Source organism: Pongo abelii, chromosome 3, assembly GCF_028885655.2.
Source record: "Pongo abelii isolate AG06213 chromosome 3, NHGRI_mPonAbe1-v2.0_pri, whole genome shotgun sequence".
NCBI classification, from domain to species: Eukaryota; Metazoa; Chordata; class Mammalia; order Primates; family Hominidae; genus Pongo; species Pongo abelii.
The window spans coordinates 105,707,787-105,722,131 of NC_071988.2; the positions used below are offsets into that span (position 1 = coordinate 105,707,787).

General features: G+C 38.0%; 1 long non-coding RNA gene across 1 annotated transcript in view; it reads right to left on the bottom strand.

Moving 5' to 3' along the window:
- Window positions 1–14,345, bottom strand: part of LOC129059019 (uncharacterized) — a 92,689-nt gene that overhangs the window by 60,013 nt on the left and 18,331 nt on the right. The window contains exon 2 of the long non-coding RNA XR_008524597.2: window positions 11,003–11,079. This is a non-coding gene — a long non-coding RNA (uncharacterized LOC129059019). The remainder of the gene's footprint in view (window positions 1–11,002; window positions 11,080–14,345) is intronic.

Below are 14,345 nucleotides of genomic sequence, written 5' to 3' on the forward strand. Positions count from 1 at the left end.
TCTTGAACCATGTTTAGAGAGGGGGGTGACTTGATTTAAAGCAGGTGCCTTACATTCATCCAGAGAGTGGTAGATAGCTATGACCTCTCCAGTCTCTCTTGAGTGTGTGTATAACCTTTTACAAGTGTGCATCCTTCCAAACCACCATGAGTATGTGGGAGCTTATTCAGACTCACTATGGCCACCTCATTTTCTTTGTTAAATTTCTAGTCTAGTCTACTAGAAACTAGCTAGTCTACTAGTCTGTTGCTTACCCCAACCTAATGGCAACCTCAAGCTAACTGTGAAGCTGGCCTTTTCTGATTGTTTGCCACTGAGATTGCTACTGTTTGCAATGCCACTGACTTGCACCTGCTCTAAATCAAATCATTCCCCTCAAGTAGTTCCTATAGCTTGCCCTAACCTGATAGAATTTCCACACCAATAGAGCTGAAGGGCTAAAATGCCACAGACTCCCACTTTTACTTGAATTTCAGTTGTTTTACTTGAATAAATATTTCTAAATTTGTTGTATGCCTTTTATCAATTTCTAGAGTACTTATATAATTGTTTTTGATAGCTCTATCTAGTTCAATCATTGATTTTTGAGGAGGGAAAAATAACTAGCTTCTTAGTCTGCTATTCCAGAAGTTCCCTTCTGAACCTATCAGTTTTGTTTTTTATCCAACACCACTTCCTTTGGATATCCTTTAGATATCACTTCCTAACCCTAAATTAAATTCCTCTATGATGCCTTGACATAGGACCCTGTACTGATTTCAAAGAATTTTTTACATTTCCTGTAACTCTTTGCTTACTTGTCTGACTCCCTCACTAGACTATAAGCTCACAGAGAAAAAAGTGTTTGTCTCCTCTGTTCACTGATGTATCTTAGGCAGCTAGAGCAGCATTTGACACACGGTAGACACTCAATGAAAACAGTGAATTTACTTGGATTAATTGAATGGAATTTAAATGCAAAGAGTCATGTATCCAGAGTAGCAATTGTGGTTGCCAATATGGAGACAGAACTGAGGTCAATGGACAATTTCTAGCCATAATCTTTTACTCAAGCCAAGTACACAAAATGTCAGGTGTATGTCAACAAATGATGTTATAAAAAAAATTCTGTTTCTCAAAACTTATCAGCCAACAAAACATTACAAGACATTGTTTTTTCCAATAGGAGGGTCTCATGGATTATAAGCCACAGGGAAAGAGAACTTGTAGTTACCAACACTTGATTCATGAAATTCGGTAACACTAATTTATTTGGGCTTACATGTTTCAACACACCTTTTAACATTAGAAAGCCAAGATGTAGTTGTGGTAAATTTCAACACATACACAAAAGCATTGCCCTAAAATATGCAAATACCTAGTTCAGCATATTTCATAATAATGCAGAAAAAGATCTGTCAAAGATTTTTAATTTTTGATTTAGTTTTTAGGTAAGTAAGCAAGGACAGATGCCAGTGCCATCCTTATTTTAGGGCCTTTCAAAGACATGCCTTCTATGTATTATCAGAAGGAGACTGGGCCGGGGAAAGAAATAGCAGAACTCCATCAGCTACTACGTGATTGTACATAGGGAGGACACAGCGAATGCTGCTTGGACAACATTGATGGAACACTTTACATTTTATGACATCAATTTTCAAGCTGTGCTTCATGAATACCCATAGAAGTGCCTTGGTAATGTATTTAAGGACTGGGAAGACCAAGTGAACAGGTTTTTTACCCCTTTTATCTTTTTACCTCTGCTTCCATATGTTTTACATGTTGGGTTTGGTCATAATTTTTTAATGAATCTATTACCCCCAAAAAAAGATTTGGAAATGACTGCGCTAATACTATGCAGGGTAAACACAGTTGCTTGATCTATTTTTAAAAATATGTTTCTTACTAGATTATTGTGAGTGCTAAATGAAGTGATGTATATGAAAACACCCTGCTGTCTTAAATCTATTCAAGCTTCTGTAACAAAATCATACACTAGATAGCTTATAAAGAACAGAAATTTATTTCTCACAGTTCTGGAGATTGAGAAGTCCAAGATCAAGGTACCAGCAGATTTAGTGTCTGGTTACAGACCGCTTTCTCGTTCAATAATTGTGCCTTCTCACTGTGTCCCACATGGAGGAAAGGGCTAGCTAGTTCTCTGGAGTCTCTTTTATAAGAGCATTGATCCCAGTCATGAGACATCCCCTTAACGATAGAATCACCTCCTGTCTTAGCCCATTTTCTATTGCTATAACAGAACACCACAGACTGGATAATTTGTAAGAAAAGTACATTTATTTAGATCATGGTTCTCAAGACTAGGAAGTCCAAGAGCATGGCACTGGCATCTGAGGAGGGCCTTCTTGCTGAGTCATAGCATGGAGAGGGCATCACATGGTGAGAGGCCAAGAACATGCCAAGTTCTCTCAAGTCTCTCTTCTTCTTCTTATAAAGCCACCAGTCCTATCATGGTTGGCCCATGCTGATGATCATATCTAAGCCTAATTACCTCCTGAAGGCCCCACCTCCAAATCCCATCAATGTATGAATTTGGGGATTAAGTTTCCAACACATGAAATTTGGGGAACACATTCAAACCATTACACTTCAAAGGCCCTACCTCCTAATCTCCTTGCCTTGGGAGATAGGATTTCAACATATAAACTGGGGGGAGAACAGAACATAAGCACGTGGTCCATTGCATTTGCAAACTGTAAAATGCTTATCAAATGGAATATTATATACTGTTGCTGCCCTTCAGAAACCTGTGGCCAGATAGGCTACCAAAAGAAACACATTTATATCACATACACATTTCAAGCTCTTTGCCATTTATCTAAATTTTTATTTTTACAAAACTGTTTTTTTCTTTTAGAAACATTCATTGAATCCACTGAAGTTGGTCCATGATTGATACTAATCAGCTTCCTCTCCTAAATGTCTTGGTTCCCTGGTAAAACAGCCCCCAGGAACAGAGTTCTGTAGCCTAAGATGTTATCACAAAATAATCCCCCTCTAAACGAAACGGAAGAGAGTGGAATTTTTAAATTAAAATGTTATGATTTTATTCCGTTTTTCAGGCTGCAATGGCATGAGTTATGGAGGGGCAATGTCCTGTTTAAATCTGGTTTTATCTCACTCCCCAGTGGCCTAAGAGAAGAAAAACAAGCATCTCTGGTCTTCATTATTCTGATTATAAAGAATGTTCTCTTAATTTCCTATTGTTGTGTACAAGATTTAGCGCTTACCCTTTAATTTCAGTGTCAGAATGTGAACTGTAATTAATTTTCATAAAATGGAAAGCAATAAAGTCAAATATATTAAATGCTGGCTGTAGAGGTTGAAATTGTATAATTTACAATTAGGGATGGTGGGGGAAGAAACAGCCTACACATTAAATGAGTGATAACTCATCTTGGCTTCAGCTTCAGAGATCATGAAAGTGGTCAACAAAACTGCTCAAACCAAAGCCCCCACTCTATGGAGTATTGGAATCTTCTCAAGAAGGTCTATCAAATTTGGTGTCATCTCTCCCTATTCCAACATTTGGGTTGTTTTTATTATCATTAATTAACAATAATAATATGCAAGGACCTAAATTACCACCTAATGAATCACCTAAATCCTTTCCTAGGCATTATTTGTAACAAACTATAGATAATAGACCATAATTCTATATCAACCATTAAAAAATGCAGACAGCCAACTGATTAAAAATGCAGGTTCCCTTTATCCTGCCATCAGAATATCCATAAAGAAAGTATGTTTAAAATTGGGGAATATTTGTGTAGTGGTTGTTTATAAGTTTTAAGCTATATTCTAAACCAAAGGAAGCTATATACAAAATTATGTATAAACTTTACTATATAAAAGAAGTGTTTTCGTGTTGGAGGCATTAAAATGGGTACACGTTCTATCCCCTGTCTCATTTGGTTCAGGACATGCTTCTTAAGAAATGGTACTCTGGAAGTCATCATTAAAAGAACAGATAGAAACAGTGATTTCTCAGTTAAGTGGAAGCTTGTCCTAGAAATGAGTGGTACAAGCTTTACAATTTACAAAGCTCCTTCACACACATTATCTCAATGTTATTTCACATTGCCCCTATGTGGAGGACAGGGCAAACTCTGATATCTTGTGTTTCAAGGAAGACACTAAGAAGTGAAGTGGTCTGTCCAAGTTTACACCATCAGTAAGTGACTGACCCAGAAATTGAATCTATGTTTAGGACCCTCTAAATTTAGTCCCTGGGTCAACATAGGTAAGAATAGCTAACAAATCCAAAAAATAGTTCATTAATTGGTGTGGAGCATACTCACAGAACTGGCCTGAAGTCTGAATACAAATATAGAGAGAAAGAAGACACGGTGCCCAGACATTAAAAGAGGGACAAATACAGCAACCTCAGGGCATCATCTGAAAATAAGGAAGACCATTTAGGGAAGTGAACAATAACTGAACTGCAATCATTTCCAGCCTATTAGATTTTACACCACAGCCTGGAAGTCGTTAGGTTCATGCATAATGACACAAGAACTAAAGGGATCTTAGCTTTAGGTTCATTTAGATGCCCACATTTTATCTACCCCGTACAAAGGAATGCATGCTCAGTGCCCTCCAGACCCCGCTGCTGGGAGTTAGAACGTACGTAATTAGTTAACCATGGAGATAGCCCCACCTTGGAGCAGTGAAAGATTACAAAATAATAAGTGATTATATTCTATATCCACATTATTTTATATCCACATAGAAAAATTGTTGTATGCATGAGAAAAAATCTAGAAGAAAATTAAATCATACGTAAATTTCAAATTTACTCTGAGAGATGGACTTACGGGAAATAGTCATCATTTTACCTTAAGGACAATAGTCATATTTATTTACCTTAGTAAATTTCTCAATTATTTTATAATGAACAGGTATTACTTTTATAAAGATCAACTAAACATGAAAATTGTATTTTGTAAACAGCCTAAATTGTAGTCTCTATACCTTATTGCATGAAATGGGTTAGTCAAGTTGAGGACATTGCTTAGATTTGGTGTTAATCATGGCCTATGCTCCAGTCTCAGATGAAATATCTCTTCCTCCCGGAGGCCTTGTCTAATGTACACAGCCCATTACTACTCCTCTACACTGGGATCCTGTAGGTACTCCCTCCTAGCCCTCAGCCCTCTGTTTTCTTCCTTCATGACACTTATCATGGCTTGTAACTACACAAGTATGTGTAAGATTATTGGCAACCTGACCTAAATCCAGGCAAGAAGGGTTTTGTCCTGGGCCTCTTGCTTTAGAGAACCATACATACCACGAACATTAAAATGCACATACAATTTTTTTTCAGTCTCAAAAGAAAGACTGTTGACAGTTCAGTTTATTTTTTAGTGAATTAGGGAAGAGGGATGCACTGAACAAACCGAATCATGCAGGACAGGGCATGGCGGGCTGAGAACAAGGGAGCAGATGTCAGGGAGAAGACAAGCTCAGCCTCTGCCCTGAGAAATGAGATAGCAAGAGGCCATTTAAAGTTGTCTGCCCCAGAATACCCAAAGCAGACAGGATTTCCCAGTAAGTTGCACACCATCCCTCTCATCCCTTCTAGTGGAGAGGTATTAATACTTAGAACCACCTAACAAAAGGGTGTGAGAAAGTGATATATGAGGGATGGGACCTCCCTATTCCAGTTCCCTGGACACTTGAACAATGTGTTCCTAGGCCAGTTTCGGGTGACTTTAGTCCCAAGGACTGAACCTCCAGCCCACCTTCTCCCTTGCCCTGTGCCAGCAGCTCCTGTTGCCACTCAGGGTCAAGATGGCAAGACTGACCTTGGGAGACGGGTCTCCTTTAGCCTCCAGATCACAGGGGTAATCCCTGGGCTGTGGAGCATCAAGGCTCTGAACAGGAGCATGAACTGAGACAAAGCATAGCTTAATTGATCACTTTAAAATCTTTAAATATTTGATATGTGGCTCCCATTGTTACTCTGGCCCCACGCCCCACAAACATTAGAGTCAGACCTGATTATTAGTGTAATAACTGTCTTCCTCACTAATGACATATTCCATAAAGTGTTAAGATTATATTTATTTTATTTAAAATACTAGTCCCCCACTAGTACAGAGCCTGGCATATGTTAGGCATGCAATATTTGTAGAATTAATAAATGGCTAAAAACAAAGTGCTGCTACACAATATAGCCCTGTGCCTGCCCCTCAACACACTTGTAATGAAAGCAAATCTGAGAGGAAGATACCATTTTGTATCAGGCAAGCACCTAGTGCTGACAGCCTTTGACAATAGAAGTCAGTGTACCACGGCATAAAACCATTGATTCTCACTTACCATCAACACAGTCCAAAGAGTTTTCCATTAACAAGTCACACCAATAATTTCTGATGAATGGTAAAGAGTTAAAGAATATGGTACAAAAATAAAAATAAAAATACAAGCCCATGCTCTCCACTTCAACCAAGAATCCCCAACCTCCATCTCCACACCAAAGTTTGGTTCATTGTCATTTTATTCTATGTAGATTTAATTTTTCAAAGTTTATGTTCTTTTTAAGCAAAAAAAAATGGAGATACAAAATGAAATAAAATTATCTTTGAAAAAACTACATTATTTTTACTATGACTTTAAGGTTTAAATGAAAAGGCATAGTTACAGGTTTAAAAGCAGGTAGATTACAATGTTCATTGAACCTATAATTGCAACAAGTAATTCCCACATTCTAGGTCAGGGATTACATTTATTATATGTTCTCCTCAGAACCTACCATTCTGTAGGCCCTCAATAACTGTAAAATGATCATTTCAACTCTGTCAACAGCTGACCTAAGGTTAAGTCATTTTCTTATGTGTGGCTATCAATGGGCAAATGAATGCCTCAGAAGAGTTCAGCAGGTTTTTATTAATAAGCATTTCCTTTCCATAAATATCTAATTTCAAAATGGTACCATTTTTCATGTGAAGGGGCTTGTGGATATAAGAAAGAAGGAGAAAAACATTAGCAATATGTAGTAAGGGAAAGATGTGAATCTCTTGGAAAGCAAATATGCTAAGGGCACCCACTTTTATCATCTTCAATTTCTATCTTAAGGCTTTGAAAAACGAATTAAGCAGCATCAAAACAAATATTGACATAACACAGGAAAAATGGGAAAATGTTAGGAATAGTCTGACTCAGACTAACTTACCTATTCTATACTATTTTATAGTTTACAAAAAGCTTTCACACCATGGTGTCGTATAATCTCACATACACCCTCTGAGGTAATATACTGCCCCATTTAATAGCAAACAAGTCAAATTGGACTTTAACTAGAATCTTTGTTGCCTCTCTAATGTCTGTTGCTTCTTCCTTCCTTTCCAAAAGAACCCTGAGCTGTCCACACCTCTATTCTTGTCCATATTGTCTTACATGTTGCTGAAGACTGGCTCTAACCTCAGCCCAGGGAATGGTTTTGATTAAGCCATGCCAACCATGGTGATCCTTTTCCCCTGGCCAATGGCTGGCTTATACCATGTCATGTGATGCAATTGTAGCCAATGAACATGAGGATAAGTATGATAAAGTTTCTTCTCTCTTAGAGACAAAGCAAGGATGACTCTTTTCTGCTTATTTGGATGGATACAAGAAACTGCTGTAGCCATCTTGCACATGGCCAATGACTCCAGTTCCAACCCATCCATTATACTTCAGTTATGTATATCCAGTTACCTGCTTGATAGTTCTATTTGGATCCTGAATTGGTAACTCAAACTTTGAATAAGGACTACTTACTTCCCCTCCTTTTACCAGTCTTCCCCATCTCATTAAATGGCACCACCACTCATGCAAAATCCAAATCTATTAATAAGTTCTGTCAACTCTCACTCCAAAGAATACCCCATGTTTGTTCATTTCTATGTATTTCCACTGTTACCATCACCTCAATGAAGTCCAGTGTGTCGTGCCTGCATTATTGCAACTGCCTGTTTCTGCTCTAGCCCTTTTCAAAACGTAGTCTCCACACAGCAGCCATAGCCAACTTTAAAATGGGTAGATTAGTTAATATTACTCCCTGCTGAAAACCCTCAGCTGTCTTCTCACTGCATTCAGAATAAAATACAAACTCCTTAGCACATATGGAGCCATTAGCCTATATGGGCCTATAAGACCTTAACCCCGATTTGGGAGGTCTTGGTCCTTGAACATACCAGGCTCATTGCTACTTGGAGCCTTTGCACCACAGCTTCCTCTGCATGATACACCCTCTCACCAGATCTTAGAGTGGCCAGCTTCATCCTGACAGTATCAGCTTACATGTCATCTTTTCAAAAGAGTCTACCAATCTAAAATACCTCCCACTATAATCTCCATCACATCATTCAGTTGTATTTTCTTCATAGTTCTGTCATTATCAGAAATGATCTCATTCATTGATAATGTGTTTAATTATGTCTCCTTCACCTATAATACCAACTCTATGAAAACACAAACTTTTTTTTCTTGTTTGTCAGTTTTAGCAGGACCCAAAACAATAGCTAACATAAAGTTGGCACTCAATAAATATCTGTTAAATAAATTAATAAAGCCAATAACTTTGCTGAATGCTAGAAATATAATAGTAAACATATCTTATTTCTTCTGTGAACTCTATGCTCAGTAACTCATTTGAGATTTTTGCTAGAGGTATTGCACACAGAAGCTACAGAGGGGAATAGGAGATCTACCTAACAAAGGAAACCTCCATTAAATTATTGTGTGAGTTAAAAATCCACTAAAATCTGGGGGTTAATTTATAATCACCCATAATAGACTACATAAGAAATGTAAGAAATTTGGAGGGCTTTTGTAGCAGCTGGATCTATCTTTCCTAAGAGAGAAGAGGAATAAGCCAAGGGAAGGTAGAGAAGGCTTGAAGTAAGGGCTTAAGGTAATAGGAACTGGCAAGATTTGGGAATGGGTGATTGTTGACCAGAGAAACAAGAAATAATATGATTGAGTAGAGGTGACCAGACTTCCACAATTAATAGGTGACTTAAAATCGTACCTTGAGCAAGTTTATGACATTTGCACATGTATTTATCAGGCCCCTTTATCTGGACTTCTCTGTAAATACAGATTAATATTGTATGGGCATGCTTTTGCAACTAGGTAAACTTGTCTTCTTCACATAAACTATTGCCAGGCAAAGTTTACCTCAATATTATATTTAATTAGCATACTTTTCCAGAACATTAAGTATGTAAATATTTCTACTGATGCCTGCACATTATCTTCTTGATGCTTTCAGTCCAACGTTCTGATCTAAAGAAAAGGTTTTGAATCTACCAAATCTATCAGCTGGTTTACCCAATTTGGGGAGCACCTACAAATTTGCCAAGCTTCTGTATTTAACTTTAATCTATTGATTAAAAAATTAGGCATGGCCATCGAAAAACTGTATTAAAATTGGTCTCTTTATCATTTGTTGTAAATGTTCGATCAGATGTAAATTCACCTGACAATATTCTCACTTATCCCACATTTCTCTTTCATGTCCACAAGGATATTTTAAAAACTATCAGTTTACTAAGTATAGGATATCTGATGCCTACAGCAGCTTTCCCCAAAGTTTGTTCCATGTAACACTAATCCTGGTCAAATATTGGGGGGAAAAAACAACAATGCCTAAGTCATGAAGCACATTATTCTAAACTATGGTGGCTCTAAATTGTTTCTCTTTTTAATCTTACAATTAAAAAACTCATTGATATGATTTGCCTGTGTCTCCACTCAAATCTCACCTTGAATTTTAATAATCCCCATGTGTCATGGATGAGTCCAGGTGGAGATAATTGAATCATGGGGGCAGTTTCTGCCATACTATTCTCATGATAATGAATAAGTCTCATGAGATCTGAAGGTTTTATAAATGGGAGTTCCTATGCACAAGCTCTGTCTTGCCTGCCCCCATGTAAGATGTGACTTTGCTCCTCATTCGCCTTCCACCATGATTGTGAGGCCTCCCCAGCCATCTGGAACTGTGAGTCAATTAAACCTCTTTCCTTTATAAATTAGCATCTCAAGTATGTCTTTATTAGCAGCATGAGAACAGACTAATACACTCATCAATTTTTAAAATATAATTGACCATGGGATTCTTTTATTTTTCTCCATTCTAAGCTTGTTATTGCCTTCCCATGAAATTGCTGTGATTTGAAGGTAATATAGATACAATTACTAATGGATTGAATGTTGGGTGTGGACAGAGTCAAAAACTTCAAATTTGTGAGCCTAAGAAACTAGCAAATATGGTTGTCATTCACTGAGATGTGTCAGACTGACGACAAGTAATTTGGGAAAGAAAGAGTGGAAACCCTGATTTGGTATTGGACCTGTCAGTTTTGAGATGCATATTAGACATGCCAGTAGTAATCTCTAGTTAAGGATCAGTTATCTTTGTTACAAACATCCTCTACCTCTTAAGCATTCAAATTATTAGCAAAATGAGTCCACATTTACTCTCACGCTCACTTTTTAGCAGAATAATTCACCCATCCTTATTGTATTTTGCCTGTGTCAAGAATGCATAATCTAAGTCACCTGTGACTAGGCAGTTTTTAGTAACTTCCAACAACAAAAGCAATTCTCTTTATTTCTTTTTGTCCTCTCAGAGGGGTTCTTCACACTTCGGGTTTGTGGATCTCTCTATTTTTCCACTCAACTGCATATTTCTTCCTAGTTACCTATTCCTATATGTGATCAACTACCCCAAAGTTTAGTGGCTTACAACAGCAGCCTTGTTATTGTTAGTGTTGGTGGTGGTGGTGGTGGTGTCATCATCGTCATTTTTCAGTTTCTCACAGTTTAATAGGTTGGGGATTCTGGAGTCATCTGGGAGCTTCTTTTCTTTCACATTGCATTTACTGAGAACGCTTGGTGGTACCCAGCTAGCAGATGGACTAGACTGAATGGCTAGACAAGATGGTTTCACTCACATGTCTGGTGTCTTAGTGGGGGTGGCTGGAAGGCTGGGGCATGGCTGGGATCTCACCTGGAGCACTTACAAGAGGCCTCTCAAGCTTGCCAATCATGGGGCAGTCTGACTTCTTGCACGGTAGCTCAGGAATCCTAACAAGAAAAGAAGTGAAAGCAGCCAATCTTTAAATCCTGAGCCCCAAACTGTCACAATATAATCTCCTCTATATTCACTTAATCTAAGAAGTCATAAGGTTAGGGTTAGGATTAGGGGACCCAAATTCCAGGGGAGAGGGGCATAGATCCCATCTCTAGATGAGAGGAATGTCAAATAACCTGTGAACTTCTTTAACCTGCCACACATTATTATAATGGTCAAGAACTCCTGCTCTGAGACTGGATTCCAAAACTTACTCCCCACCACTCAATGGTCATATATCTAGGCTGACTATTTAACCTTTCTCTGCCTTAGTTTCCTTGTTTGTAAAATGAGGATAATAAATGTATTCATTCAACAAATATATATTGAGCATTTGGTAGGGAGCAGATGGCTGGGACCAGAAACAGAAGTTAGCTGGTCTGGGCTTTCTAGTTGCATACAGTCTAGAATAATGGGGGGAAAAGATGCGCATCCATTTATTCTTTCAGTAAATATTTAATAAGTACTTACAAAGCACCAATAGAAGCATTTGTGCTAATCCCTGCTGTGGAACAGAAGAGAGTTAAAGTTATAGTGGTAAGGTCTTTCTCAAACTGGATTTTTATTAAATGGGATCTTAAAATCATGTATTTCCAAATTTTAGTTGGTGAATGAAGAGATTTGACAGCATTCTTCTTTCAGCTGGCATTTAGACAAGAACACCAGTTTCTTTTTTGTGTCCTCTTATCTTTGTCATGGTGAAGAACTATAAAACCACAATCCACACAACCATTTAACAGAGATAGTAGAAGACTCCATTGCTGTTTTCTTTTTCTTTTCTTTTTTTTTTTTTTTTTTAGATGGAGTTTCACTCTTGTCACCCAGGCTGGAGTGCAGTGGTGCAATATTGGCTTACTGCAATCTCTACGTCCTAGGTTCAACCAATTCTCCTGCCTCAGCCTCCCAAGTAGCTGGGATTACAGGTGCACGCCACCACGCCCAGCTAATTTTTTTGGATTTTTAGTAAAGATGGGGTTTCACCATGCTGGCCAGACTGGTCTCGAACTCCTGACCTCAGGTGATCCGCCCGTCTCGGCCTCCCAAAGTGCTGGGATTACAAGTGTGAGCCACCGCGCCCAGACCATTCCTGTTTTCTTTATGAAAATTTAAAGTAATTTTTTCATGCAAGTAGAATCATGTTTACACTGAATCTGGATGTCAGATGAGGTGCAGGAACCATAGCGAGGCCACTGATGGAGGAGCTTAGCAGGAATGACATGCATGTACTACATGAAATTTCCCATCTATACCAAAAGTCACTTTCTTGTTATAGAGTCAGCTTAGTGTTTCATGACACAGCCTACCTAGAAGATTTCAGTATTAGTTTAGTTTGGGCATTTCAACTGCTAATAATCTTTAGTCTAAATCTTTTTAAGTGGTCTTTGCAAGAATAATCAAAGAATAATAAGTTTTTGAGTTGCTGCTTTGTTGATTAAGAAGATAGTAAAAAAAAAAAATACATTTTCAACCTGCTGAAATAATTTGGTGAAATTCGGCTGGGCACGGTGGCTCACGCATTGTAATCCCAGCACTTTGTTAGACTGAGGTGGGTGGATCACCTGAGGTCAGGAGTTCAACACAAGCCTGGCCAACATGGTGAAACCCCATCTCTACTAAAAATACAAAAAATTAGCCAGGCATGGTGGCAGGTGCCTGTAATCCCAGCTACTTGGGAGGCTGAGGCAGGAGAATCATTTGAACCCAGGAGGCAGAGGTTGCAGTGAACCAAGATCATGCCATTGCACTCCAGCCTGGGTGACAAGAGCGAGACTGTCTCAAAAATAAAATAAATAACAATAATAATAATAATAATGTGGTGAAATTCTTCAATAGACTTGGCTAACTGAAACTGGTATATGAAGTTACCAATATTTATGTCTGTAACCATCTGCAGTTTATACACTTGATAAGATATATAAAGATTTGGTCACATTGTATTTCACCATAGGTACCTCCTAAGATTTATTTCTTAATTGGAACCTTGCCTTTGGTTATATATGCATTGTTTTTTTTAATCACATAGTAGATACCCAACAAATAAGTATTAAACAAACAAATACATTCTTATTTATAGGCCAGGCAGAACAAACCGGCATAGTAAAATGGTTACAAATATGGCTTTGAAGTCTTAACAGGATTGAGTTTAAATCTGAACTCTGCCAACTATTAAAATAATAGAAGTTTCTTAATCTCTCTAAGCTCAGACTCCATGTATAAAATGTCAAAAATAGGAGTAGAAACCTCAGAGAGTAGGTGAAAGAATTGGATGGTCATTGAAAGCATCTGATCATTTAAAGATAAATGATCATTCAGCACAGTGCTTTGACACTGTATGTTCCCGATAAATGACAGGTGTAATTTTGTTGTCATCACCATTGTTGTTATTTAGAAATGGCCTTTAGGGATGCACAAAATATTGCAGCAAAATGTCTCAGTATTCTTGTTCTTTGGTGTACTCCCAACCCCCACTGGTTTTTGTGACATCAGATCTGAACCACAGCAAAGGAAGAGGTGAAAGAATGAAGTATCTCTCAAGACAGACTCAAAGATCCTTGACAGTAGGGCTCTGTCCTGTGACTCTTTAGCCCAGTTTTTTTGCACATGGAGGTACTCACTAAATGTTTTTGATAACAAGAATATTGAGGTTCTTAATTATGTAAAAAAAATTCAACATATTTAAAAGCTGCTGAATGCCAAACTAATAACTTTTTGCAAAAGGAAACTAATACTTTATTGAAAATTCTTATAAAACAAGTTATATTTCACAAGATTGCACAGAAACAATATATTAAACTTCATTATTAACATAATGATAAGTTTCTTATTTCCTTTACAATTTCCTATCTGATGACTATCCTCCCCAGTCTTTTCAAAGTAGCCTTTGTCTTACGAATGGCCCTTGACCTACTGGCCAAGCCCTGCCTCCTGGAGCCCTGTGACCTTAGCTGCTTGAGTTATGCTTCTGACTCTGGAGAACCATATGTCAGAGTGAGGCAAATACTGGTCCACATGATAAGGCCTTTGTTAAGTTAGGCATAAAGTAGTTGAAAATGGCTTAGAAAGGCCAGGCACAGTGGCCCACACCTGTAACCCCAGAACCTTAGGAGGCCAAGGTGGGAAGATCACTGAGGCCAGGAGTTTAGACAAGTCTGGGCAACAGAGCAAGATCCTAACTCTATGAAAACTTTAAAAATTAGCTGGATGTGGTGGTACACACCTG